Source organism: Rhinoderma darwinii, unplaced genomic scaffold (genome assembly GCF_050947455.1).
Source record: "Rhinoderma darwinii isolate aRhiDar2 unplaced genomic scaffold, aRhiDar2.hap1 Scaffold_165, whole genome shotgun sequence".
In the NCBI taxonomy this organism is placed as follows: domain Eukaryota; kingdom Metazoa; phylum Chordata; class Amphibia; order Anura; family Rhinodermatidae; genus Rhinoderma; species Rhinoderma darwinii.
In genome coordinates, this window is record NW_027462046.1 from 1 (window position 1) to 22505 (window position 22505).

The following is a 22505-nucleotide window of genomic DNA, read 5'->3' on the forward strand; positions in this document are numbered from 1 at the left end:
TCTGTTCTTATCAGTTTAATATCTGATACGTCCCCTATCTGGGGACCATATATTAAATGGATTTTTAGAACAGGGAGATGGAAATAGAGCTTGCTCTGTCCACTCCACGCATTGACCTGGTATTGCAGTATTTCCAGGACCGGTGCACCCTTTCCTTATGTGTTGACTAAAAGCAGATTCCAAAAGTGTTTTTTGTCTTTGCTATTGTTTCTGTCTTTCTGAAGGGATCTCCCCTTTTAATCCCATTATTTCAACACCTGTTGGACAATGCATGAGTGATAATGAGCTCATTGATTAAATGCAATTAATGAATAGATTGCCACCTCTTGTTGTGTGTCGTCTGTGTTTCTGTGTTTCCGGCATTTCACATTGGAACACCTCATTCACCTTCCTTGTCTTCTCTCCGCCCTCCCTTTTAGGTAAGTTAAAGAGCTGCACCTGAGCCAGCCACTGATTGATTGATTGATTGATTGATTGATTGATTGATTGATTGATGCAGCACAACAGTCAAATAGTGGAGTGGAGTAGGGGAACAGCAAACAGCCAATAAAGCAGCCCGCCCGCTCGCCTGCCCGCCACAATGGACCTACCTGTGTACACTAGATGGATGTGATGGAATGTACTGTCGTCCCTACATTTCAAGAAGAAGTAAGAATTGCAGTTGCAACAAAGCCTTGCTTGCCTACAAAGAGAGCAGCAATTTGGATTTGTTACTATGTTACCTAGAAGAATAACAAACTGTGCAAGGATGGAGGTTGTAGGAGCAAGGAGAAGTTGTCTGTAAAGTTGGTGGATGCCTATTTTCCATTTTGCAGTCCCTTGTCTCCCTCTTGTGGCCTCCTGGAGGCAACTAGCTGTGCAAAAAAAAGACAGCCTGGCGGCCGGCTGTTGCAGTGTTGCCCTCTCAGGCAACACTGAGTGACTGACTGAGCCTCACCGTCTTATATAAAGTTCAGACGGAACTTTGCACGTGTCATAGTGGAGCCCTCAGGATTCCAGAGCCAGCTTTCTGACATCATAATGGGGCCTCAGAGATAAAAGCCTGGGCCCAGGCAGTGTTGGTCAGTGCTGCTCAGCAGGCAGCACTGGACTGGACTGGATTACAGCTGATACAAGGTGTGAAGGAACAAGGGGTGGCTGTGGGCATGCACTTGCTGCCGCTGCCAGTGTTTATCTGCATGGCAGCAGGGCATTTGGGCGTTGCCAGGAAGGCGTTTTTATGTAGATTCCTCCTCTTTCAGCACTGCATTGTGGTGCAAGCAAAAGAAGCAAATCCTGTCTGGCTTCCTCTCCGGCCTTTATTCACCTCCCGTGTAGCTGTGAGTGTGTGAGCCTGCAGGGCCCCATGGAATTGCCTAGAAGTAGGCTGAATCGCTGCAAGGGCTGAACAGCAGTATCGGGCAGGCTCGGGCAACGCGCGGCCCGTTCGGGTTATCGCTTCTCGGCCTTTTGGCTAAGATCAAGTGTAGTATCTGTTCTTATCAGTTTAATATCTGATACGTCCCCTATCTGGGGACCATATATTAAATGGATTTTTAGAACAGGGAGATGGAAATAGAGCTTGCTCTGTCCACTCCACGCATTGACCTGGTATTGCAGTATTTCCAGGACCGGTGCACCCTTTCCTTATGTGTTGACTAAAAGCAGATTCCAAAAGTGTTTTTTGTCTTTGCTATTGTTTCTGTCTTTCTGAAGGGATCTCCCCTTTTAATCCCATTATTTCAACACCTGTTGGACAATGCATGAGTGATAATGAGCTCATTGATTAAATGCAATTAATGAATAGATTGCCACCTCTTGTTGTGTGTCGTCTGTGTTTCTGTGTTTCCGGCATTTCACATTGGAACACCTCATTCACCTTCCTTGTCTTCTCTCCGCCCTCCCTTTTAGGTAAGTTAAAGAGCTGCACCTGAGCCAGCCACTGATTGATTGATTGATTGATTGATTGATTGATTGATTGATTGATTGATTGATTGATTGATTGATGCAGCACAACAGTCAAATAGTGGAGTGGAGTAGGGGAACAGCAAACAGCCAATAAAGCAGCCCGCCCGCTCGCCTGCCCGCCACAATGGACCTACCTGTGTACACTAGATGGATGTGATGGAATGTACTGTCGTCCGTACATTTCAAGAAGAAGTAAGAATTGCAGTTGCAACAAAGCCTTGCTTGCCTACAAAGAGAGCAGCAATTTGGATTTGTTACTATGTTACCTAGAAGAATAACAAACTGTGCAAGGATGGAGGTTGTAGGAGCAAGGAGAAGTTGTCTGTAAAGTTGGTGGATGCCTATTTTCCATTTTGCAGTCCCTTGTCTCCCTCTTGTGGCCTCCTGGAGGCAACTAGCTGTGCAAAAAAAAGACAGCCTGGCGGCCGGCTGTTGCAGTGTTGCCCTCTCAGGCAACACTGAGTGACTGACTGAGCCTCACCGTCTTATATAAAGTTCAGACGGAACTTTGCACGTGTCATAGTGGAGCCCTCAGGATTCCAGAGCCAGCTTTCTGACATCATAATGGGGCCTCAGAGATAAAAGCCTGGGCCCAGGCAGTGTTGGTCAGTGCTGCTCAGCAGGCAGCACTGGACTGGACTGGATTACAGCTGATACAAGGTGTGAAGGAACAAGGGGTGGCTGTGGGCATGCACTTGCTGCCGCTGCCAGTGTTTATCTGCATGGCAGCAGGGCATTTGGGCGTTGCCAGGAAGGCGTTTTTATGTAGATTCCTCCTCTTTCAGCACTGCATTGTGGTGCAAGCAAAAGAAGCAAATCCTGTCTGGCTTCCTCTCCGGCCTTTATTCACCTCCCGTGTAGCTGTGAGTGTGTGAGCCTGCAGGGCCCCATGGAATTGCCTAGAAGTAGGCTGAATCGCTGCAAGGGCTGAACAGCAGTATCGGGCAGGCTCGGGCAACGCGCGGCCCGTTCGGGTTATCGCTTCTCGGCCTTTTGGCTAAGATCAAGTGTAGTATCTGTTCTTATCAGTTTAATATCTGATACGTCCCCTATCTGGGGACCATATATTAAATGGATTTTTAGAACAGGGAGATGGAAATAGAGCTTGCTCTGTCCACTCCACGCATTGACCTGGTATTGCAGTATTTCCAGGACCGGTGCACCCTTTCCTTATGTGTTGACTAAAAGCAGATTCCAAAAGTGTTTTTTGTCTTTGCTATTGTTTCTGTCTTTCTGAAGGGATCTCCCCTTTTAATCCCATTATTTCAACACCTGTTGGACAATGCATGAGTGATAATGAGCTCATTGATTAAATGCAATTAATGAATAGATTGCCACCTCTTGTTGTGTGTCGTCTGTGTTTCTGTGTTTCCGGCATTTCACATTGGAACACCTCATTCACCTTCCTTGTCTTCTCTCCGCCCTCCCTTTTAGGTAAGTTAAAGAGCTGCACCTGAGCCAGCCACTGATTGATTGATTGATTGATTGATTGATTGATTGATTGATTGATTGATTGATTGATTGATGCAGCACAACAGTCAAATAGTGGAGTGGAGTAGGGGAACAGCAAACAGCCAATAAAGCAGCCCGCCCGCTCGCCTGCCCGCCACAATGGACCTACCTGTGTACACTAGATGGATGTGATGGAATGTACTGTCGTCCCTACATTTCAAGAAGAAGTAAGAATTGCAGTTGCAACAAAGCCTTGCTTGCCTACAAAGAGAGCAGCAATTTGGATTTGTTACTATGTTACCTAGAAGAATAACAAACTGTGCAAGGATGGAGGTTGTAGGAGCAAGGAGAAGTTGTCTGTAAAGTTGGTGGATGCCTATTTTCCATTTTGCAGTCCCTTGTCTCCCTCTTGTGGCCTCCTGGAGGCAACTAGCTGTGCAAAAAAAAGACAGCCTGGCGGCCGGCTGTTGCAGTGTTGCCCTCTCAGGCAACACTGAGTGACTGACTGAGCCTCACCGTCTTATATAAAGTTCAGACGGAACTTTGCACGTGTCATAGTGGAGCCCTCAGGATTCCAGAGCCAGCTTTCTGACATCATAATGGGGCCTCAGAGATAAAAGCCTGGGCCCAGGCAGTGTTGGTCAGTGCTGCTCAGCAGGCAGCACTGGACTGGACTGGATTACAGCTGATACAAGGTGTGAAGGAACAAGGGGTGGCTGTGGGCATGCACTTGCTGCCGCTGCCAGTGTTTATCTGCATGGCAGCAGGGCATTTGGGCGTTGCCAGGAAGGCGTTTTTATGTAGATTCCTCCTCTTTCAGCACTGCATTGTGGTGCAAGCAAAAGAAGCAAATCCTGTCTGGCTTCCTCTCCGGCCTTTATTCACCTCCCGTGTAGCTGTGAGTGTGTGAGCCTGCAGGGCCCCATGGAATTGCCTAGAAGTAGGCTGAATCGCTGCAAGGGCTGAACAGCAGTATCGGGCAGGCTCGGGCAACGCGCGGCCCGTTCGGGTTATCGCTTCTCGGCCTTTTGGCTAAGATCAAGTGTAGTATCTGTTCTTATCAGTTTAATATCTGATACGTCCCCTATCTGGGGACCATATATTAAATGGATTTTTAGAACAGGGAGATGGAAATAGAGCTTGCTCTGTCCACTCCACGCATTGACCTGGTATTGCAGTATTTCCAGGACCGGTGCACCCTTTCCTTATGTGTTGACTAAAAGCAGATTCCAAAAGTGTTTTTTGTCTTTGCTATTGTTTCTGTCTTTCTGAAGGGATCTCCCCTTTTAATCCCATTATTTCAACACCTGTTGGACAATGCATGAGTGATAATGAGCTCATTGATTAAATGCAATTAATGAATAGATTGCCACCTCTTGTTGTGTGTCGTCTGTGTTTCTGTGTTTCCGGCATTTCACATTGGAACACCTCATTCACCTTCCTTGTCTTCTCTCCGCCCTCCCTTTTAGGTAAGTTAAAGAGCTGCACCTGAGCCAGCCACTGATTGATTGATTGATTGATTGATTGATTGATTGATGCAGCACAACAGTCAAATAGTGGAGTGGAGTAGGGGAACAGCAAACAGCCAATAAAGCAGCCCGCCCGCTCGCCTGCCCGCCACAATGGACCTACCTGTGTACACTAGATGGATGTGATGGAATGTACTGTCGTCCCTACATTTCAAGAAGAAGTAAGAATTGCAGTTGCAACAAAGCCTTGCTTGCCTACAAAGAGAGCAGCAATTTGGATTTGTTACTATGTTACCTAGAAGAATAACAAACTGTGCAAGGATGGAGGTTGTAGGAGCAAGGAGAAGTTGTCTGTAAAGTTGGTGGATGCCTATTTTCCATTTTGCAGTCCCTTGTCTCCCTCTTGTGGCCTCCTGGAGGCAACTAGCTGTGCAAAAAAAAGACAGCCTGGCGGCCGGCTGTTGCAGTGTTGCCCTCTCAGGCAACACTGAGTGACTGACTGAGCCTCACCGTCTTATATAAAGTTCAGACGGAACTTTGCACGTGTCATAGTGGAGCCCTCAGGATTCCAGAGCCAGCTTTCTGACATCATAATGGGGCCTCAGAGATAAAAGCCTGGGCCCAGGCAGTGTTGGTCAGTGCTGCTCAGCAGGCAGCACTGGACTGGACTGGATTACAGCTGATACAAGGTGTGAAGGAACAAGGGGTGGCTGTGGGCATGCACTTGCTGCCGCTGCCAGTGTTTATCTGCATGGCAGCAGGGCATTTGGGCGTTGCCAGGAAGGCGTTTTTATGTAGATTCCTCCTCTTTCAGCACTGCATTGTGGTGCAAGCAAAAGAAGCAAATCCTGTCTGGCTTCCTCTCCGGCCTTTATTCACCTCCCGTGTAGCTGTGAGTGTGTGAGCCTGCAGGGCCCCATGGAATTGCCTAGAAGTAGGCTGAATCGCTGCAAGGGCTGAACAGCAGTATCGGGCAGGCTCGGGCAACGCGCGGCCCGTTCGGGTTATCGCTTCTCGGCCTTTTGGCTAAGATCAAGTGTAGTATCTGTTCTTATCAGTTTAATATCTGATACGTCCCCTATCTGGGGACCATATATTAAATGGATTTTTAGAACAGGGAGATGGAAATAGAGCTTGCTCTGTCCACTCCACGCATTGACCTGGTATTGCAGTATTTCCAGGACCGGTGCACCCTTTCCTTATGTGTTGACTAAAAGCAGATTCCAAAAGTGTTTTTTGTCTTTGCTATTGTTTCTGTCTTTCTGAAGGGATCTCCCCTTTTAATCCCATTATTTCAACACCTGTTGGACAATGCATGAGTGATAATGAGCTCATTGATTAAATGCAATTAATGAATAGATTGCCACCTCTTGTTGTGTGTCGTCTGTGTTTCTGTGTTTCCGGCATTTCACATTGGAACACCTCATTCACCTTCCTTGTCTTCTCTCCGCCCTCCCTTTTAGATAAGTTAAAGAGCTGCACCTGAGCCAGCCACTGATTGATTGATTGATTGATTGATTGATTGATTGATTGATTGATTGATTGATTGATTGATGCAGCACAACAGTCAAATAGTGGAGTGGAGTAGGGGAACAGCAAACAGCCAATAAAGCAGCCCGCCCGCTCGCCTGCCCGCCACAATGGACCTACCTGTGTACACTAGATGGATGTGATGGAATGTACTGTCGTCCCTACATTTCAAGAAGAAGTAAGAATTGCAGTTGCAACAAAGCCTTGCTTGCCTACAAAGAGAGCAGCAATTTGGATTTGTTACTATGTTACCTAGAAGAATAACAAACTGTGCAAGGATGGAGGTTGTAGGAGCAAGGAGAAGTTGTCTGTAAAGTTGGTGGATGCCTATTTTCCATTTTGCAGTCCCTTGTCTCCCTCTTGTGGCCTCCTGGAGGCAACTAGCTGTGCAAAAAAAAGACAGCCTGGCGGCCGGCTGTTGCAGTGTTGCCCTCTCAGGCAACACTGAGTGACTGACTGAGCCTCACCGTCTTATATAAAGTTCAGACGGAACTTTGCACGTGTCATAGTGGAGCCCTCAGGATTCCAGAGCTAGCTTTCTGACATCATAATGGGGCCTCAGAGATAAAAGCCTGGGCCCAGGCAGTGTTGGTCAGTGCTGCTCAGCAGGCAGCACTGGACTGGACTGGATTACAGCTGATACAAGGTGTGAAGGAACAAGGGGTGGCTGTGGGCATGCACTTGCTGCCGCTGCCAGTGTTTATCTGCATGGCAGCAGGGCATTTGGGCGTTGCCAGGAAGGCGTTTTTATGTAGATTCCTCCTCTTTCAGCACTGCATTGTGGTGCAAGCAAAAGAAGCAAATCCTGTCTGGCTTCCTCTCCGGCCTTTATTCACCTCCCGTGTAGCTGTGAGTGTGTGAGCCTGCAGGGCCCCATGGAATTGCCTAGAAGTAGGCTGAATCGCTGCAAGGGCTGAACAGCAGTATCGGGCAGGCTCGGGCAACGCGCGGCCCGTTCGGGTTATCGCTTCTCGGCCTTTTGGCTAAGATCAAGTGTAGTATCTGTTCTTATCAGTTTAATATCTGATACGTCCCCTATCTGGGGACCATATATTAAATGGATTTTTAGAACAGGGAGATGGAAATAGAGCTTGCTCTGTCCACTCCACGCATTGACCTGGTATTGCAGTATTTCCAGGACCGGTGCACCCTTTCCTTATGTGTTGACTAAAAGCAGATTCCAAAAGTGTTTTTTGTCTTTGCTATTGTTTCTGTCTTTCTGAAGGGATCTCCCCTTTTAATCCCATTATTTCAACACCTGTTGGACAATGCATGAGTGATAATGAGCTCATTGATTAAATGCAATTAATGAATAGATTGCCACCTCTTGTTGTGTGTCGTCTGTGTTTCTGTGTTTCCGGCATTTCACATTGGAACACCTCATTCACCTTCCTTGTCTTCTCTCCGCCCTCCCTTTTAGGTAAGTTAAAGAGCTGCACCTGAGCCAGCCACTGATTGATTGATTGATTGATTGATTGATTGATTGATTGATTGATTGATTGATGCAGCACAACAGTCAAATAGTGGAGTGGAGTAGGGGAACAGCAAACAGCCAATAAAGCAGCCCGCCCGCTCGCCTGCCCGCCACAATGGACCTACCTGTGTACACTAGATGGATGTGATGGAATGTACTGTCGTCCCTACATTTCAAGAAGAAGTAAGAATTGCAGTTGCAACAAAGCCTTGCTTGCCTACAAAGAGAGCAGCAATTTGGATTTGTTACTATGTTACCTAGAAGAATAACAAACTGTGCAAGGATGGAGGTTGTAGGAGCAAGGAGAAGTTGTCTGTAAAGTTGGTGGATGCCTATTTTCCATTTTGCAGTCCCTTGTCTCCCTCTTGTGGCCTCCTGGAGGCAACTAGCTGTGCAAAAAAAAGACAGCCTGGCGGCCGGCTGTTGCAGTGTTGCCCTCTCAGGCAACACTGAGTGACTGACTGAGCCTCACCGTCTTATATAAAGTTCAGACGGAACTTTGCACGTGTCATAGTGGAGCCCTCAGGATTCCAGAGCCAGCTTTCTGACATCATAATGGGGCCTCAGAGATAAAAGCCTGGGCCCAGGCAGTGTTGGTCAGTGCTGCTCAGCAGGCAGCACTGGACTGGACTGGATTACAGCTGATACAAGGTGTGAAGGAACAAGGGGTGGCTGTGGGCATGCACTTGCTGCCGCTGCCAGTGTTTATCTGCATGGCAGCAGGGCATTTGGGCGTTGCCAGGAAGGCGTTTTTATGTAGATTCCTCCTCTTTCAGCACTGCATTGTGGTGCAAGCAAAAGAAGCAAATCCTGTCTGGCTTCCTCTCCGGGCTTTATTCACCTCCCGTGTAGCTGTGAGTGTGTGAGCCTGCAGGGCCCCATGGAATTGCCTAGAAGTAGGCTGAATCGCTGCAAGGGCTGAACAGCAGTATCGGGCAGGCTCGGGCAACGCGCGGCCCGTTCGGGTTATCGCTTCTCGGCCTTTTGGCTAAGATCAAGTGTAGTATCTGTTCTTATCAGTTTAATATCTGATACGTCCCCTATCTGGGGACCATATATTAAATGGATTTTTAGAACAGGGAGATGGAAATAGAGCTTGCTCTGTCCACTCCACGCATTGACCTGGTATTGCAGTATTTCCAGGACCGGTGCACCCTTTCCTTATGTGTTGACTAAAAGCAGATTCCAAAAGTGTTTTTTGTCTTTGCTATTGTTTCTGTCTTTCTGAAGGGATCTCCCCTTTTAATCCCATTATTTCAACACCTGTTGGACAATGCATGAGTGATAATGAGCTCATTGATTAAATGCAATTAATGAATAGATTGCCACCTCTTGTTGTGTGTCGTCTGTGTTTCTGTGTTTCCGGCATTTCACATTGGAACACCTCATTCACCTTCCTTGTCTTCTCTCCGCCCTCCCTTTTAGGTAAGTTAAAGAGCTGCACCTGAGCCAGCCACTGATTGATTGATTGATTGATTGATTGATTGATTGATTGATTGATTGATTGATTGATTGATTGATGCAGCACAACAGTCAAATAGTGGAGTGGAGTAGGGGAACAGCAAACAGCCAATAAAGCAGCCCGCCCGCTCGCCTGCCCGCCACAATGGACCTACCTGTGTACACTAGATGGATGTGATGGAATGTACTGTCGTCCCTACATTTCAAGAAGAAGTAAGAATTGCAGTTGCAACAAAGCCTTGCTTGCCTACAAAGAGAGCAGCAATTTGGATTTGTTACTATGTTACCTAGAAGAATAACAAACTGTGCAAGGATGGAGGTTGTAGGAGCAAGGAGAAGTTGTCTGTAAAGTTGGTGGATGCCTATTTTCCATTTTGCAGTCCCTTGTCTCCCTCTTGTGGCCTCCTGGAGGCAACTAGCTGTGCAAAAAAAAGACAGCCTGGCGGCCGGCTGTTGCAGTGTTGCCCTCTCAGGCAACACTGAGTGACTGACTGAGCCTCACCGTCTTATATAAAGTTCAGACGGAACTTTGCACGTGTCATAGTGGAGCCCTCAGGATTCCAGAGCCAGCTTTCTGACATCATAATGGGGCCTCAGAGATAAAAGCCTGGGCCCAGGCAGTGTTGGTCAGTGCTGCTCAGCAGGCAGCACTGGACTGGACTGGATTACAGCTGATACAAGGTGTGAAGGAACAAGGGGTGGCTGTGGGCATGCACTTGCTGCCGCTGCCAGTGTTTATCTGCATGGCAGCAGGGCATTTGGGCGTTGCCAGGAAGGCGTTTTTATGTAGATTCCTCCTCTTTCAGCACTGCATTGTGGTGCAAGCAAAAGAAGCAAATCCCGTCTGGCTTCCTCTCCGGCCTTTATTCACCTCCCGTGTAGCTGTGAGTGTGTGAGCCTGCAGGGCCCCATGGAATTGCCTAGAAGTAGGCTGAATCGCTGCAAGGGCTGAACAGCAGTATCGGGCAGGCTCGGGCAACGCGCGGCCCGTTCGGGTTATCGCTTCTCGGCCTTTTGGCTAAGATCAAGTGTAGTATCTGTTCTTATCAGTTTAATATCTGATACGTCCCCTATCTGGGGACCATATATTAAATGGATTTTTAGAACAGGGAGATGGAAATAGAGCTTGCTCTGTCCACTCCACGCATTGACCTGGTATTGCAGTATTTCCAGGACCGGTGCACCCTTTCCTTATGTGTTGACTAAAAGCAGATTCCAAAAGTGTTCTTTGTCTTTGCTATTGTTTCTGTCTTTCTGAAGGGATCTCCCCTTTTAATCCCATTATTTCAACACCTGTTGGACAATGCATGAGTGATAATGAGCTCATTGATTAAATGCAATTAATGAATAGATTGCCACCTCTTGTTGTGTGTCGTCTGTGTTTCTGTGTTTCCGGCATTTCACATTGGAACACCTCATTCACCTTCCTTGTCTTCTCTCCGCCCTCCCTTTTAGGTAAGTTAAAGAGCTGCACCTGAGCCAGCCACTGATTGATTGATTGATTGATTGATTGATTGATTGATTGATGCAGCACAACAGTCAAATAGTGGAGTGGAGTAGGGGAACAGCAAACAGCCAATAAAGCAGCCCGCCCGCTCGCCTGCCCGCCACAATGGACCTACCTGTGTACACTAGATGGATGTGATGGAATGTACTGTCGTCCCTACATTTCAAGAAGAAGTAAGAATTGCAGTTGCAACAAAGCCTTGCTTGCCTACAAAGAGAGCAGCAATTTGGATTTGTTACTATGTTACCTAGAAGAATAACAAACTGTGCAAGGATGGAGGTTGTAGGAGCAAGGAGAAGTTGTCTGTAAAGTTGGTGGATGCCTATTTTCCATTTTGCAGTCCCTTGTCTCCCTCTTGTGGCCTCCTGGAGGCAACTAGCTGTGCAAAAAAAAGACAGCCTGGCGGCCGGCTGTTGCAGTGTTGCCCTCTCAGGCAACACTGAGTGACTGACTGAGCCTCACCGTCTTATATAAAGTTCAGACGGAACTTTGCACGTGTCATAGTGGAGCCCTCAGGATTCCAGAGCCAGCTTTCTGACATCATAATGGGGCCTCAGAGATAAAAGCCTGGGCCCAGGCAGTGTTGGTCAGTGCTGCTCAGCAGGCAGCACTGGACTGGACTGGATTACAGCTGATACAAGGTGTGAAGGAACAAGGGGTGGCTGTGGGCATGCACTTGCTGCCGCTGCCAGTGTTTATCTGCATGGCAGCAGGGCATTTGGGCGTTGCCAGGAAGGCGTTTTTATGTAGATTCCTCCTCTTTCAGCACTGCATTGTGGTGCAAGCAAAAGAAGCAAATCCTGTCTGGCTTCCTCTCCGGCCTTTATTCACCTCCCGTGTAGCTGTGAGTGTGTGAGCCTGCAGGGCCCCATGGAATTGCCTAGAAGTAGGCTGAATCGCTGCAAGGGCTGAACAGCAGTATCGGGCAGGCTCGGGCAACGCGCGGCCCGTTCGGGTTATCGCTTCTCGGCCTTTTGGCTAAGATCAAGTGTAGTATCTGTTCTTATCAGTTTAATATCTGATACGTCCCCTATCTGGGGACCATATATTAAATGGATTTTTAGAACAGGGAGATGGAAATAGAGCTTGCTCTGTCCACTCCACGCATTGACCTGGTATTGCAGTATTTCCAGGACCGGTGCACCCTTTCCTTATGTGTTGACTAAAAGCAGATTCCAAAAGTGTTTTTTGTCTTTGCTATTGTTTCTGTCTTTCTGAAGGGATCTCCCCTTTTAATCCCATTATTTCAACACCTGTTGGACAATGCATGAGTGATAATGAGCTCATTGATTAAATGCAATTAATGAATAGATTGCCACCTCTTGTTGTGTGTCGTCTGTGTTTCTGTGTTTCCGGCATTTCACATTGGAACACCTCATTCACCTTCCTTGTCTTCTCTCCGCCCTCCCTTTTAGGTAAGTTAAAGAGCTGCACCTGAGCCAGCCACTGATTGATTGATTGATTGATTGATTGATTGATTGATTGATTGATTGATTGATTGATTGATGCAGCACAACAGTCAAATAGTGGAGTGGAGTAGGGGAACAGCAAACAGCCAATAAAGCAGCCCGCCCGCTCGCCTGCCCGCCACAATGGACCTACCTGTGTACACTAGATGGATGTGATGGAATGTACTGTCGTCCCTACATTTCAAGAAGAAGTAAGAATTGCAGTTGCAACAAAGCCTTGCTTGCCTACAAAGAGAGCAGCAATTTGGATTTGTTACTATGTTACCTAGAAGAATAACAAACTGTGCAAGGATGGAGGTTGTAGGAGCAAGGAGAAGTTGTCTGTAAAGTTGGTGGATGCCTATTTTCCATTTTGCAGTCCCTTGTCTCCCTCTTGTGGCCTCCTGGAGGCAACTAGCTGTGCAAAAAAAAGACAGCCTGGCGGCCGGCTGTTGCAGTGTTGCCCTCTCAGGCAACACTGAGTGACTGACTGAGCCTCACCGTCTTATATAAAGTTCAGACGGAACTTTGCACGTGTCATAGTGGAGCCCTCAGGATTCCAGAGCCAGCTTTCTGACATCATAATGGGGCCTCAGAGATAAAAGCCTGGGCCCAGGCAGTGTTGGTCAGTGCTGCTCAGCAGGCAGCACTGGACTGGACTGGATTACAGCTGATACAAGGTGTGAAGGAACAAGGGGTGGCTGTGGGCATGCACTTGCTGCCGCTGCCAGTGTTTATCTGCATGGCAGCAGGGCATTTGGGCGTTGCCAGGAAGGCGTTTTTATGTAGATTCCTCCTCTTTCAGCACTGCATTGTGGTGCAAGCAAAAGAAGCAAATCCTGTCTGGCTTCCTCTCCGGCCTTTATTCACCTCCCGTGTAGCTGTGAGTGTGTGAGCCTGCAGGGCCCCATGGAATTGCCTAGAAGTAGGCTGAATCGCTGCAAGGGCTGAACAGCAGTATCGGGCAGGCTCGGGCAACGCGCGGCCCGTTCGGGTTATCGCTTCTCGGCCTTTTGGCTAAGATCAAGTGTAGTATCTGTTCTTATCAGTTTAATATCTGATACGTCCCCTATCTGGGGACCATATATTAAATGGATTTTTAGAACAGGGAGATGGAAATAGAGCTTGCTCTGTCCACTCCACGCATTGACCTGGTATTGCAGTATTTCCAGGACCGGTGCACCCTTTCCTTATGTGTTGACTAAAAGCAGATTCCAAAAGTGTTTTTTGTCTTTGCTATTGTTTCTGTCTTTCTGAAGGGATCTCCCCTTTTAATCCCATTATTTCAACACCTGTTGGACAATGCATGAGTGATAATGAGCTCATTGATTAAATGCAATTAATGAATAGATTGCCACCTCTTGTTGTGTGTCGTCTGTGTTTCTGTGTTTCCGGCATTTCACATTGGAACACCTCATTCACCTTCCTTGTCTTCTCTCCGCCCTCCCTTTTAGGTAAGTTAAAGAGCTGCACCTGAGCCAGCCACTGATTGATTGATTGATTGATTGATTGATTGATTGATTGATTGATTGATGCAGCACAACAGTCAAATAGTGGAGTGGAGTAGGGGAACAGCAAACAGCCAATAAAGCAGCCCGCCCGCTCGCCTGCCCGCCACAATGGACCTACCTGTGTACACTAGATGGATGTGATGGAATGTACTGTCGTCCCTACATTTCAAGAAGAAGTAAGAATTGCAGTTGCAACAAAGCCTTGCTTGCCTACAAAGAGAGCAGCAATTTGGATTTGTTACTATGTTACCTAGAAGAATAACAAACTGTGCAAGGATGGAGGTTGTAGGAGCAAGGAGAAGTTGTCTGTAAAGTTGGTGGATGCCTATTTTCCATTTTGCAGTCCCTTGTCTCCCTCTTGTGGCCTCCTGGAGGCAACTAGCTGTGCAAAAAAAAGACAGCCTGGCGGCCGGCTGTTGCAGTGTTGCCCTCTCAGGCAACACTGAGTGACTGACTGAGCCTCACCGTCTTATATAAAGTTCAGACGGAACTTTGCACGTGTCATAGTGGAGCCCTCAGGATTCCAGAGCCAGCTTTCTGACATCATAATGGGGCCTCAGAGATAAAAGCCTGGGCCCAGGCAGTGTTGGTCAGTGCTGCTCAGCAGGCAGCACTGGACTGGACTGGATTACAGCTGATACAAGGTGTGAAGGAACAAGGGGTGGCTGTGGGCATGCACTTGCTGCCGCTGCCAGTGTTTATCTGCATGGCAGCAGGGCATTTGGGCGTTGCCAGGAAGGCGTTTTTATGTAGATTCCTCCTCTTTCAGCACTGCATTGTGGTGCAAGCAAAAGAAGCAAATCCTGTCTGGCTTCCTCTCCGGCCTTTATTCACCTCCCGTGTAGCTGTGAGTGTGTGAGCCTGCAGGGCCCCATGGAATTGCCTAGAAGTAGGCTGAATCGCTGCAAGGGCTGAACAGCAGTATCGGGCAGGCTCGGGCAACGCGCGGCCCGTTCGGGTTATCGCTTCTCGGCCTTTTGGCTAAGATCAAGTGTAGTATCTGTTCTTATCAGTTTAATATCTGATACGTCCCCTATCTGGGGACCATATATTAAATGGATTTTTAGAACAGGGAGATGGAAATAGAGCTTGCTCTGTCCACTCCACGCATTGACCTGGTATTGCAGTATTTCCAGGACCGGTGCACCCTTTCCTTATGTGTTGACTAAAAGCAGATTCCAAAAGTGTTTTTTGTCTTTGCTATTGTTTCTGTCTTTCTGAAGGGATCTCCCCTTTTAATCCCATTATTTCAACACCTGTTGGACAATGCATGAGTGATAATGAGCTCATTGATTAAATGCAATTAATGAATAGATTGCCACCTCTTGTTGTGTGTCGTCTGTGTTTCTGTGTTTCCGGCATTTCACATTGGAACACCTCATTCACCTTCCTTGTCTTCTCTCCGCCCTCCCTTTTAGGTAAGTTAAAGAGCTGCACCTGAGCCAGCCACTGATTGATTGATTGATTGATTGATTGATTGATTGATTGATTGATTGATTGATTGATGCAGCACAACAGTCAAATAGTGGAGTGGAGTAGGGGAACAGCAAACAGCCAATAAAGCAGCCCGCCCGCTCGCCTGCCCGCCACAATGGACCTACCTGTGTACACTAGATGGATGTGATGGAATGTACTGTCGTCCGTACATTTCAAGAAGAAGTAAGAATTGCAGTTGCAACAAAGCCTTGCTTGCCTACAAAGAGAGCAGCAATTTGGATTTGTTACTATGTTACCTAGAAGAATAACAAACTGTGCAAGGATGGAGGTTGTAGGAGCAAGGAGAAGTTGTCTGTAAAGTTGGTGGATGCCTATTTTCCATTTTGCAGTCCCTTGTCTCCCTCTTGTGGCCTCCTGGAGGCAACTAGCTGTGCAAAAAAAAGACAGCCTGGCGGCCGGCTGTTGCAGTGTTGCCCTCTCAGGCAACACTGAGTGACTGACTGAGCCTCACCGTCTTATATAAAGTTCAGACGGAACTTTGCACGTGTCATAGTGGAGCCCTCAGGATTCCAGAGCCAGCTTTCTGACATCATAATGGGGCCTCAGAGATAAAAGCCTGGGCCCAGGCAGTGTTGGTCAGTGCTGCTCAGCAGGCAGCACTGGACTGGACTGGATTACAGCTGATACAAGGTGTGAAGGAACAAGGGGTGGCTGTGGGCATGCACTTGCTGCCGCTGCCAGTGTTTATCTGCATGGCAGCAGGGCATTTGGGCGTTGCCAGGAAGGCGTTTTTATGTAGATTCCTCCTCTTTCAGCACTGCATTGTGGTGCAAGCAAAAGAAGCAAATCCTGTCTGGCTTCCTCTCCGGCCTTTATTCACCTCCCGTGTAGCTGTGAGTGTGTGAGCCTGCAGGGCCCCATGGAATTGCCTAGAAGTAGGCTGAATCGCTGCAAGGGCTGAACAGCAGTATCGGGCAGGCTCGGGCAACGCGCGGCCCGTTCGGGTTATCGCTTCTCGGCCTTTTGGCTAAGATCAAGTGTAGTATCTGTTCTTATCAGTTTAATATCTGATACGTCCCCTATCTGGGGACCATATATTAAATGGATTTTTAGAACAGGGAGATGGAAATAGAGCTTGCTCTGTCCACTCCACGCATTGACCTGGTATTGCAGTATTTCCAGGACCGGTGCACCCTTTCCTTATGTGTTGACTAAAAGCAGATTCCAAAAGTGTTTTTTGTCTTTGCTATTGTTTCTGTCTTTCTGAAGGGATCTCCCCTTTTAATCCCATTATTTCAACACCTGTTGGACAATGCATGAGTGATAATGAGCTCATTGATTAAATGCAATTAATGAATAGATTGCCACCTCTTGTTGTGTGTCGTCTGTGTTTCTGTGTTTCCGGCATTTCACATTGGAACACCTCATTCACCTTCCTTGTCTTCTCTCCGCCCTCCCTTTTAGGTAAGTTAAAGAGCTGCACCTGAGCCAGCCACTGATTGATTGATTGATTGATTGATTGATTGATTGATTGATTGATTGATGCAGCACAACAGTCAAATAGTGGAGTGGAGTAGGGGAACAGCAAACAGCCAATAAAGCAGCCCGCCCGCTCGCCTGCCCGCCACAATGGACCTACCTGTGTACACTAGATGGATGTGATGGAATGTACTGTCGTCCCTACATTTCAAGAAGAAGTAAGAATTGCAGTTGCAACAAAGCCTTGCTTGCCTACAAAGAGAGCAGCAATTTGGATTTGTTACTATGTTACCTAGAAGAATAACAAACTGTGCAAGGATGGAGGTTGTAGGAGCAAGGAGAAGTTGTCTGTAAAGTTGGTGGATGCCTATTTTCCATTTTGCAGTCCCTTGTCTCCCTCTTGTGGCCTCCTGGAGGCAACTAGCTGTGCAAAAAAAAGACAGCCTGGCGGCCGGCTGTTGCAGTGTTGCCCTCTCAGGCAACACTGAGTGACTGACTGAGCCTCACCGTCTTATATAAAGTTCAGACGGAACTTTGCACGTGTCATAGTGGAGCCCTCAGGATTCCAGAGCCAGCTTTCTGACATCATAATGGGGCCTCAGAGATAAAAGCCTGGGCCCAGGCAGTGTTGGTCAGTGCTGCTCAGCAGGCAGCACTGGACTGGACTGGATTACAGCTGATACAAGGTGTGAAGGAACAAGGGGTGGCTGTGGGCATGCACTTGCTGCCGCTGCCAGTGTTTATCTGCATGGCAGCAGGGCATTTGGGCGTTGCCAGGAAGGCGTTTTTATGTAGATTCCTCCTCTTTCAGCACTGCATTGTGGTGCAAGCAAAAGAAGCAAATCCTGTCTGGCTTCCTCTCCGGCCTTTATTCACCTCCCGTGTAGCTGTGAGTGTGTGAGCCTGCAGGGCCCCATGGAATTGCCTAGAAGTAGGCTGAATCGCTGCAAGGGCTGAACAGCAGTATCGGGCAGGCTCGGGCAACGCGCGGCCCGTTCGGGTTATCGCTTCTCGGCCTTTTGGCTAAGATCAAGTGTAGTATCTGTTCTTATCAGTTTAATATCTGATACGTCCCCTATCTGGGGACCATATATTAAATGGATTTTTAGAACAGGGAGATGGAAATAGAGCTTGCTCTGTCCACTCCACGCATTGACCTGGTATTGCAGTATTTCCAGGACCGGTGCACCCTTTCCTTATGTGTTGACTAAAAGCAGATTCCAAAAGTGTTTTTTGTCTTTGCTATTGTTTCTGTCTTTCTGAAGGGATCTCCCCTTTTAATCCCATTATTTCAACACCTGTTGGACAATGCATGAGTGATAATGAGCTCATTGATTAAATGCAATTAATGAATAGATTGCCACCTCTTGTTGTGTGTCGTCTGTGTTTCTGTGTTTCCGGCATTTCACATTGGAACACCTCATTCACCTTCCTTGTCTTCTCTCCGCCCTCCCTTTTAGGTAAGTTAAAGAGCTGCACCTGAGCCAGCCACTGATTGATTGATTGATTGATTGATTGATTGATTGATTGATTGATTGATTGATTGATTGATTGATGCAGCACAACAGTCAAATAGTGGAGTGGAGTAGGGGAACAGCAAACAGCCAATAAAGCAGCCCGCCCGCTCGCCTGCCCGCCACAATGGACCTACCTGTGTACACTAGATGGATGTGATGGAATGTACTGTCGTCCCTACATTTCAAGAAGAAGTAAGAATTGCAGTTGCAACAAAGCCTTGCTTGCCTACAAAGAGAGCAGCAATTTGGATTTGTTACTATGTTACCTAGAAGAATAACAAACTGTGCAAGGATGGAGGTTGTAGGAGCAAGGAGAAGTTGTCTGTAAAGTTGGTGGATGCCTATTTTCCATTTTGCAGTCCCTTGTCTCCCTCTTGTGGCCTCCTGGAGGCAACTAGCTGTGCAAAAAAAAGACAGCCTGGCGGCCGGCTGTTGCAGTGTTGCCCTCTCAGGCAACACTGAGTGACTGACTGAGCCTCACCGTCTTATATAAAGTTCAGACGGAACTTTGCACGTGTCATAGTGGAGCCCTCAGGATTCCAGAGCCAGCTTTCTGACATCATAATGGGGCCTCAGAGATAAAAGCCTGGGCCCAGGCAGTGTTGGTCAGTGCTGCTCAGCAGGCAGCACTGGACTGGACTGGATTACAGCTGATACAAGGTGTGAAGGAACAAGGGGTGGCTGTGGGCATGCACTTGCTGCCGCTGCCAGTGTTTATCTGCATGGCAGCAGGGCATTTGGGCGTTGCCAGGAAGGCGTTTTTATGTAGATTCCTCCTCTTTCAGCACTGCATTGTGGTGCAAGCAAAAGAAGCAAATCCTGTCTGGCTTCCTCTCCGGCCTTTATTCACCTCCCGTGTAGCTGTGAGTGTGTGAGCCTGCAGGGCCCCATGGAATTGCCTAGAAGTAGGCTGAATCGCTGCAAGGGCTGAACAGCAGTATCGGGCAGGCTCGGGCAACGCGCGGCCCGTTCGGGTTATCGCTTCTCGGCCTTTTGGCTAAGATCAAGTGTAGTATCTGTTCTTATCAGTTTAATATCTGATACGTCCCCTATCTGGGGACCATATATTAAATGGATTTTTAGAACAGGGAGATGGAAATAGAGCTTGCTCTGTCCACTCCACGCATTGACCTGGTATTGCAGTATTTCCAGGACCGGTGCACCCTTTCCTTATGTGTTGACTAAAAGCAGATTCCAAAAGTGTTTTTTGTCTTTGCTATTGTTTCTGTCTTTCTGAAGGGATCTCCCCTTTTAATCCCATTATTTCAACACCTGTTGGACAATGCATGAGTGATAATGAGCTCATTGATTAAATGCAATTAATGAATAGATTGCCACCTCTTGTTGTGTGTCGTCTGTGTTTCTGTGTTTCCGGCATTTCACATTGGAACACCTCATTCACCTTCCTTGTCTTCTCTCCGCCCTCCCTTTTAGATAAGTTAAAGAGCTGCACCTGAGCCAGCCACTGATTGATTGATTGATTGATTGATTGATTGATTGATTGATTGATTGATTGATTGATTGATTGATTGATTGATTGATTGATTGATTGATGCAGCACAACAGTCAAATAGTGGAGTGGAGTAGGGGAACAGCAAACAGCCAATAAAGCAGCCCGCCCGCTCGCCTGCCCGCCACAATGGACCTACCTGTGTACACTAGATGGATGTGATGGAATGTACTGTCGTCCCTACATTTCAAGAAGAAGTAAGAATTGCAGTTGCAACAAAGCCTTGCTTGCCTACAAAGAGAGCAGCAATTTGGATTTGTTACTATGTTACCTAGAAGAATAACAAACTGTGCAAGGATGGAGGTTGTAGGAGCAAGGAGAAGTTGTCTGTAAAGTTGGTGGATGCCTATTTTCCATTTTGCAGTCCCTTGTCTCCCTCTTGTGGCCTCCTGGAGGCAACTAGCTGTGCAAAAAAAAGACAGCCTGGCGGCCGGCTGTTGCAGTGTTGCCCTCTCAGGCAACACTGAGTGACTGACTGAGCCTCACCGTCTTATATAAAGTTCAGACGGAACTTTGCACGTGTCATAGTGGAGCCCTCAGGATTCCAGAGCCAGCTTTCTGACATCATAATGGGGCCTCAGAGATAAAAGCCTGGGCCCAGGCAGTGTTGGTCAGTGCTGCTCAGCAGGCAGCACTGGACTGGACTGGATTACAGCTGATACAAGGTGTGAAGGAACAAGGGGTGGCTGTGGGCATGCACTTGCTGCCGCTGCCAGTGTTTATCTGCATGGCAGCAGGGCATTTGGGCGTTGCCAGGAAGGCGTTTTTATGTAGATTCCTCCTCTTTCAGCACTGCATTGTGGTGCAAGCAAAAGAAGCAAATCCTGTCTGGCTTCCTCTCCGGCCTTTATTCACCTCCCGTGTAGCTGTGAGTGTGTGAGCCTGCAGGGCCCCATGGAATTGCCTAGAAGTAGGCTGAATCGCTGCAAGGGCTGAACAGCAGTATCGGGCAGGCTCGGGCAACGCGCGGCCCGTTCGGGTTATCGCTTCTCGGCCTTTTGGCTAAGATCAAGTGTAGTATCTGTTCTTATCAGTTTAATATCTGATACGTCCCCTATCTGGGGACCATATATTAAATGGATTTTTAGAACAGGGAGATGGAAATAGAGCTTGCTCTGTCCACTCCACGCATTGACCTGGTATTGCAGTATTTCCAGGACCGGTGCACCCTTTCCTTATGTGTTGACTAAAAGCAGATTCCAAAAGTGTTTTTTGTCTTTGCTATTGTTTCTGTCTTTCTGAAGGGATCTCCCCTTTTAATCCCATTATTTCAACACCTGTTGGACAATGCATGAGTGATAATGAGCTCATTGATTAAATGCAATTAATGAATAGATTGCCACCTCTTGTTGTGTGTCGTCTGTGTTTCTGTGTTTCCGGCATTTCACATTGGAACACCTCATTCACCTTCCTTGTCTTCTCTCCGCCCTCCCTTTTAGGTAAGTTAAAGAGCTGCACCTGAGCCAGCCACTGATTGATTGATTGATTGATTGATTGATTGATTGATTGATTGATTGATTGATTGATTGATTGATGCAGCACAACAGTCAAATAGTGGAGTGGAGTAGGGGAACAGCAAACAGCCAATAAAGCAGCCCGCCCGCTCGCCTGCCCGCCACAATGGACCTACCTGTGTACACTAGATGGATGTGATGGAATGTACTGTCGTCCCTACATTTCAAGAAGAAGTAAGAATTGCAGTTGCAACAAAGCCTTGCTTGCCTACAAAGAGAGCAGCAATTTGGATTTGTTACTATGTTACCTAGAAGAATAACAAACTGTGCAAGGATGGAGGTTGTAGGAGCAAGGAGAAGTTGTCTGTAAAGTTGGTGGATGCCTATTTTCCATTTTGCAGTCCCTTGTCTCCCTCTTGTGGCCTCCTGGAGGCAACTAGCTGTGCAAAAAAAAGACAGCCTGGCGGCCGGCTGTTGCAGTGTTGCCCTCTCAGGCAACACTGAGTGACTGACTGAGCCTCACCGTCTTATATAAAGTTCAGACGGAACTTTGCACGTGTCATAGTGGAGCCCTCAGGATTCCAGAGCCAGCTTTCTGACATCATAATGGGGCCTCAGAGATAAAAGCCTGGGCCCAGGCAGTGTTGGTCAGTGCTGCTCAGCAGGCAGCACTGGACTGGACTGGATTACAGCTGATACAAGGTGTGAAGGAACAAGGGGTGGCTGTGGGCATGCACTTGCTGCCGCTGCCAGTGTTTATCTGCATGGCAGCAGGGCATTTGGGCGTTGCCAGGAAGGCGTTTTTATGTAGATTCCTCCTCTTTCAGCACTGCATTGTGGTGCAAGCAAAAGAAGCAAATCCTGTCTGGCTTCCTCTCCGGCCTTTATTCACCTCCCGTGTAGCTGTGAGTGTGTGAGCCTGCAGGGCCCCATGGAATTGCCTAGAAGTAGGCTGAATCGCTGCAAGGGCTGAACAGCAGTATCGGGCAGGCTCGGGCAACGCGCGGCCCGTTCGGGTTATCGCTTCTCGGCCTTTTGGCTAAGATCAAGTGTAGTATCTGTTCTTATCAGTTTAATATCTGATACGTCCCCTATCTGGGGACCATATATTAAATGGATTTTTAGAACAGGGAGATGGAAATAGAGCTTGCTCTGTCCACTCCACGCATTGACCTGGTATTGCAGTATTTCCAGGACCGGTGCACCCTTTCCTTATGTGTTGACTAAAAGCAGATTCCAAAAGTGTTTTTTGTCTTTGCTATTGTTTCTGTCTTTCTGAAGGGATCTCCCCTTTTAATCCCATTATTTC

At 47.6% G+C, this 22505-nt stretch overlaps 15 non-coding genes and 1 pseudogene across 15 annotated transcripts; all 16 read left to right on the plus strand.

Annotated features, from left to right (window-relative positions):
- Window positions 1-153, plus strand: LOC142699807 (U2 spliceosomal RNA; annotated as a pseudogene; the record flags this gene model as incomplete).
- A 1280-nt stretch (window positions 154-1433) lies between these two features.
- LOC142699774 (U2 spliceosomal RNA) lies at window positions 1434-1624 on the plus strand. Its single transcript, XR_012866361.1, has one exon. It is a non-coding gene; the product is annotated as a U2 spliceosomal RNA (small nuclear RNA).
- Window positions 1625-2924: 1300 nt separating this feature from the next.
- On the plus strand, window positions 2925-3115 carry LOC142699786 (U2 spliceosomal RNA). Its single transcript, XR_012866372.1, has one exon. It is a non-coding gene; the product is annotated as a U2 spliceosomal RNA (small nuclear RNA).
- A 1296-nt stretch (window positions 3116-4411) lies between these two features.
- On the plus strand, window positions 4412-4602 carry LOC142699798 (U2 spliceosomal RNA). The gene has a single exon (XR_012866383.1). It is a non-coding gene; the product is annotated as a U2 spliceosomal RNA (small nuclear RNA).
- A 1272-nt stretch (window positions 4603-5874) lies between these two features.
- On the plus strand, window positions 5875-6065 carry LOC142699808 (U2 spliceosomal RNA). Its single transcript, XR_012866391.1, has one exon. It is a non-coding gene; the product is annotated as a U2 spliceosomal RNA (small nuclear RNA).
- Window positions 6066-7361: 1296 nt separating this feature from the next.
- LOC142699809 (U2 spliceosomal RNA) lies at window positions 7362-7552 on the plus strand. The gene has a single exon (XR_012866392.1). It is a non-coding gene; the product is annotated as a U2 spliceosomal RNA (small nuclear RNA).
- A 1288-nt stretch (window positions 7553-8840) lies between these two features.
- LOC142699775 (U2 spliceosomal RNA) lies at window positions 8841-9031 on the plus strand. Its single transcript, XR_012866362.1, has one exon. It is a non-coding gene; the product is annotated as a U2 spliceosomal RNA (small nuclear RNA).
- A 1300-nt stretch (window positions 9032-10331) lies between these two features.
- Window positions 10332-10522, plus strand: LOC142699776 (U2 spliceosomal RNA). Its single transcript, XR_012866363.1, has one exon. It is a non-coding gene; the product is annotated as a U2 spliceosomal RNA (small nuclear RNA).
- A 1276-nt stretch (window positions 10523-11798) lies between these two features.
- LOC142699778 (U2 spliceosomal RNA) lies at window positions 11799-11989 on the plus strand. Its single transcript, XR_012866364.1, has one exon. It is a non-coding gene; the product is annotated as a U2 spliceosomal RNA (small nuclear RNA).
- A 1296-nt stretch (window positions 11990-13285) lies between these two features.
- On the plus strand, window positions 13286-13476 carry LOC142699779 (U2 spliceosomal RNA). The gene has a single exon (XR_012866365.1). It is a non-coding gene; the product is annotated as a U2 spliceosomal RNA (small nuclear RNA).
- A 1284-nt stretch (window positions 13477-14760) lies between these two features.
- Window positions 14761-14951, plus strand: LOC142699780 (U2 spliceosomal RNA). Its single transcript, XR_012866366.1, has one exon. It is a non-coding gene; the product is annotated as a U2 spliceosomal RNA (small nuclear RNA).
- Window positions 14952-16243: 1292 nt separating this feature from the next.
- LOC142699781 (U2 spliceosomal RNA) lies at window positions 16244-16434 on the plus strand. The gene has a single exon (XR_012866367.1). It is a non-coding gene; the product is annotated as a U2 spliceosomal RNA (small nuclear RNA).
- A 1284-nt stretch (window positions 16435-17718) lies between these two features.
- Window positions 17719-17909, plus strand: LOC142699782 (U2 spliceosomal RNA). Its single transcript, XR_012866368.1, has one exon. It is a non-coding gene; the product is annotated as a U2 spliceosomal RNA (small nuclear RNA).
- Window positions 17910-19209: 1300 nt separating this feature from the next.
- Window positions 19210-19400, plus strand: LOC142699783 (U2 spliceosomal RNA). Its single transcript, XR_012866369.1, has one exon. It is a non-coding gene; the product is annotated as a U2 spliceosomal RNA (small nuclear RNA).
- Window positions 19401-20724: 1324 nt separating this feature from the next.
- Window positions 20725-20915, plus strand: LOC142699784 (U2 spliceosomal RNA). Its single transcript, XR_012866370.1, has one exon. It is a non-coding gene; the product is annotated as a U2 spliceosomal RNA (small nuclear RNA).
- A 1300-nt stretch (window positions 20916-22215) lies between these two features.
- On the plus strand, window positions 22216-22406 carry LOC142699785 (U2 spliceosomal RNA). The gene has a single exon (XR_012866371.1). It is a non-coding gene; the product is annotated as a U2 spliceosomal RNA (small nuclear RNA).
- The last annotated feature ends 99 nt before the right edge of the window (window positions 22407-22505 follow it).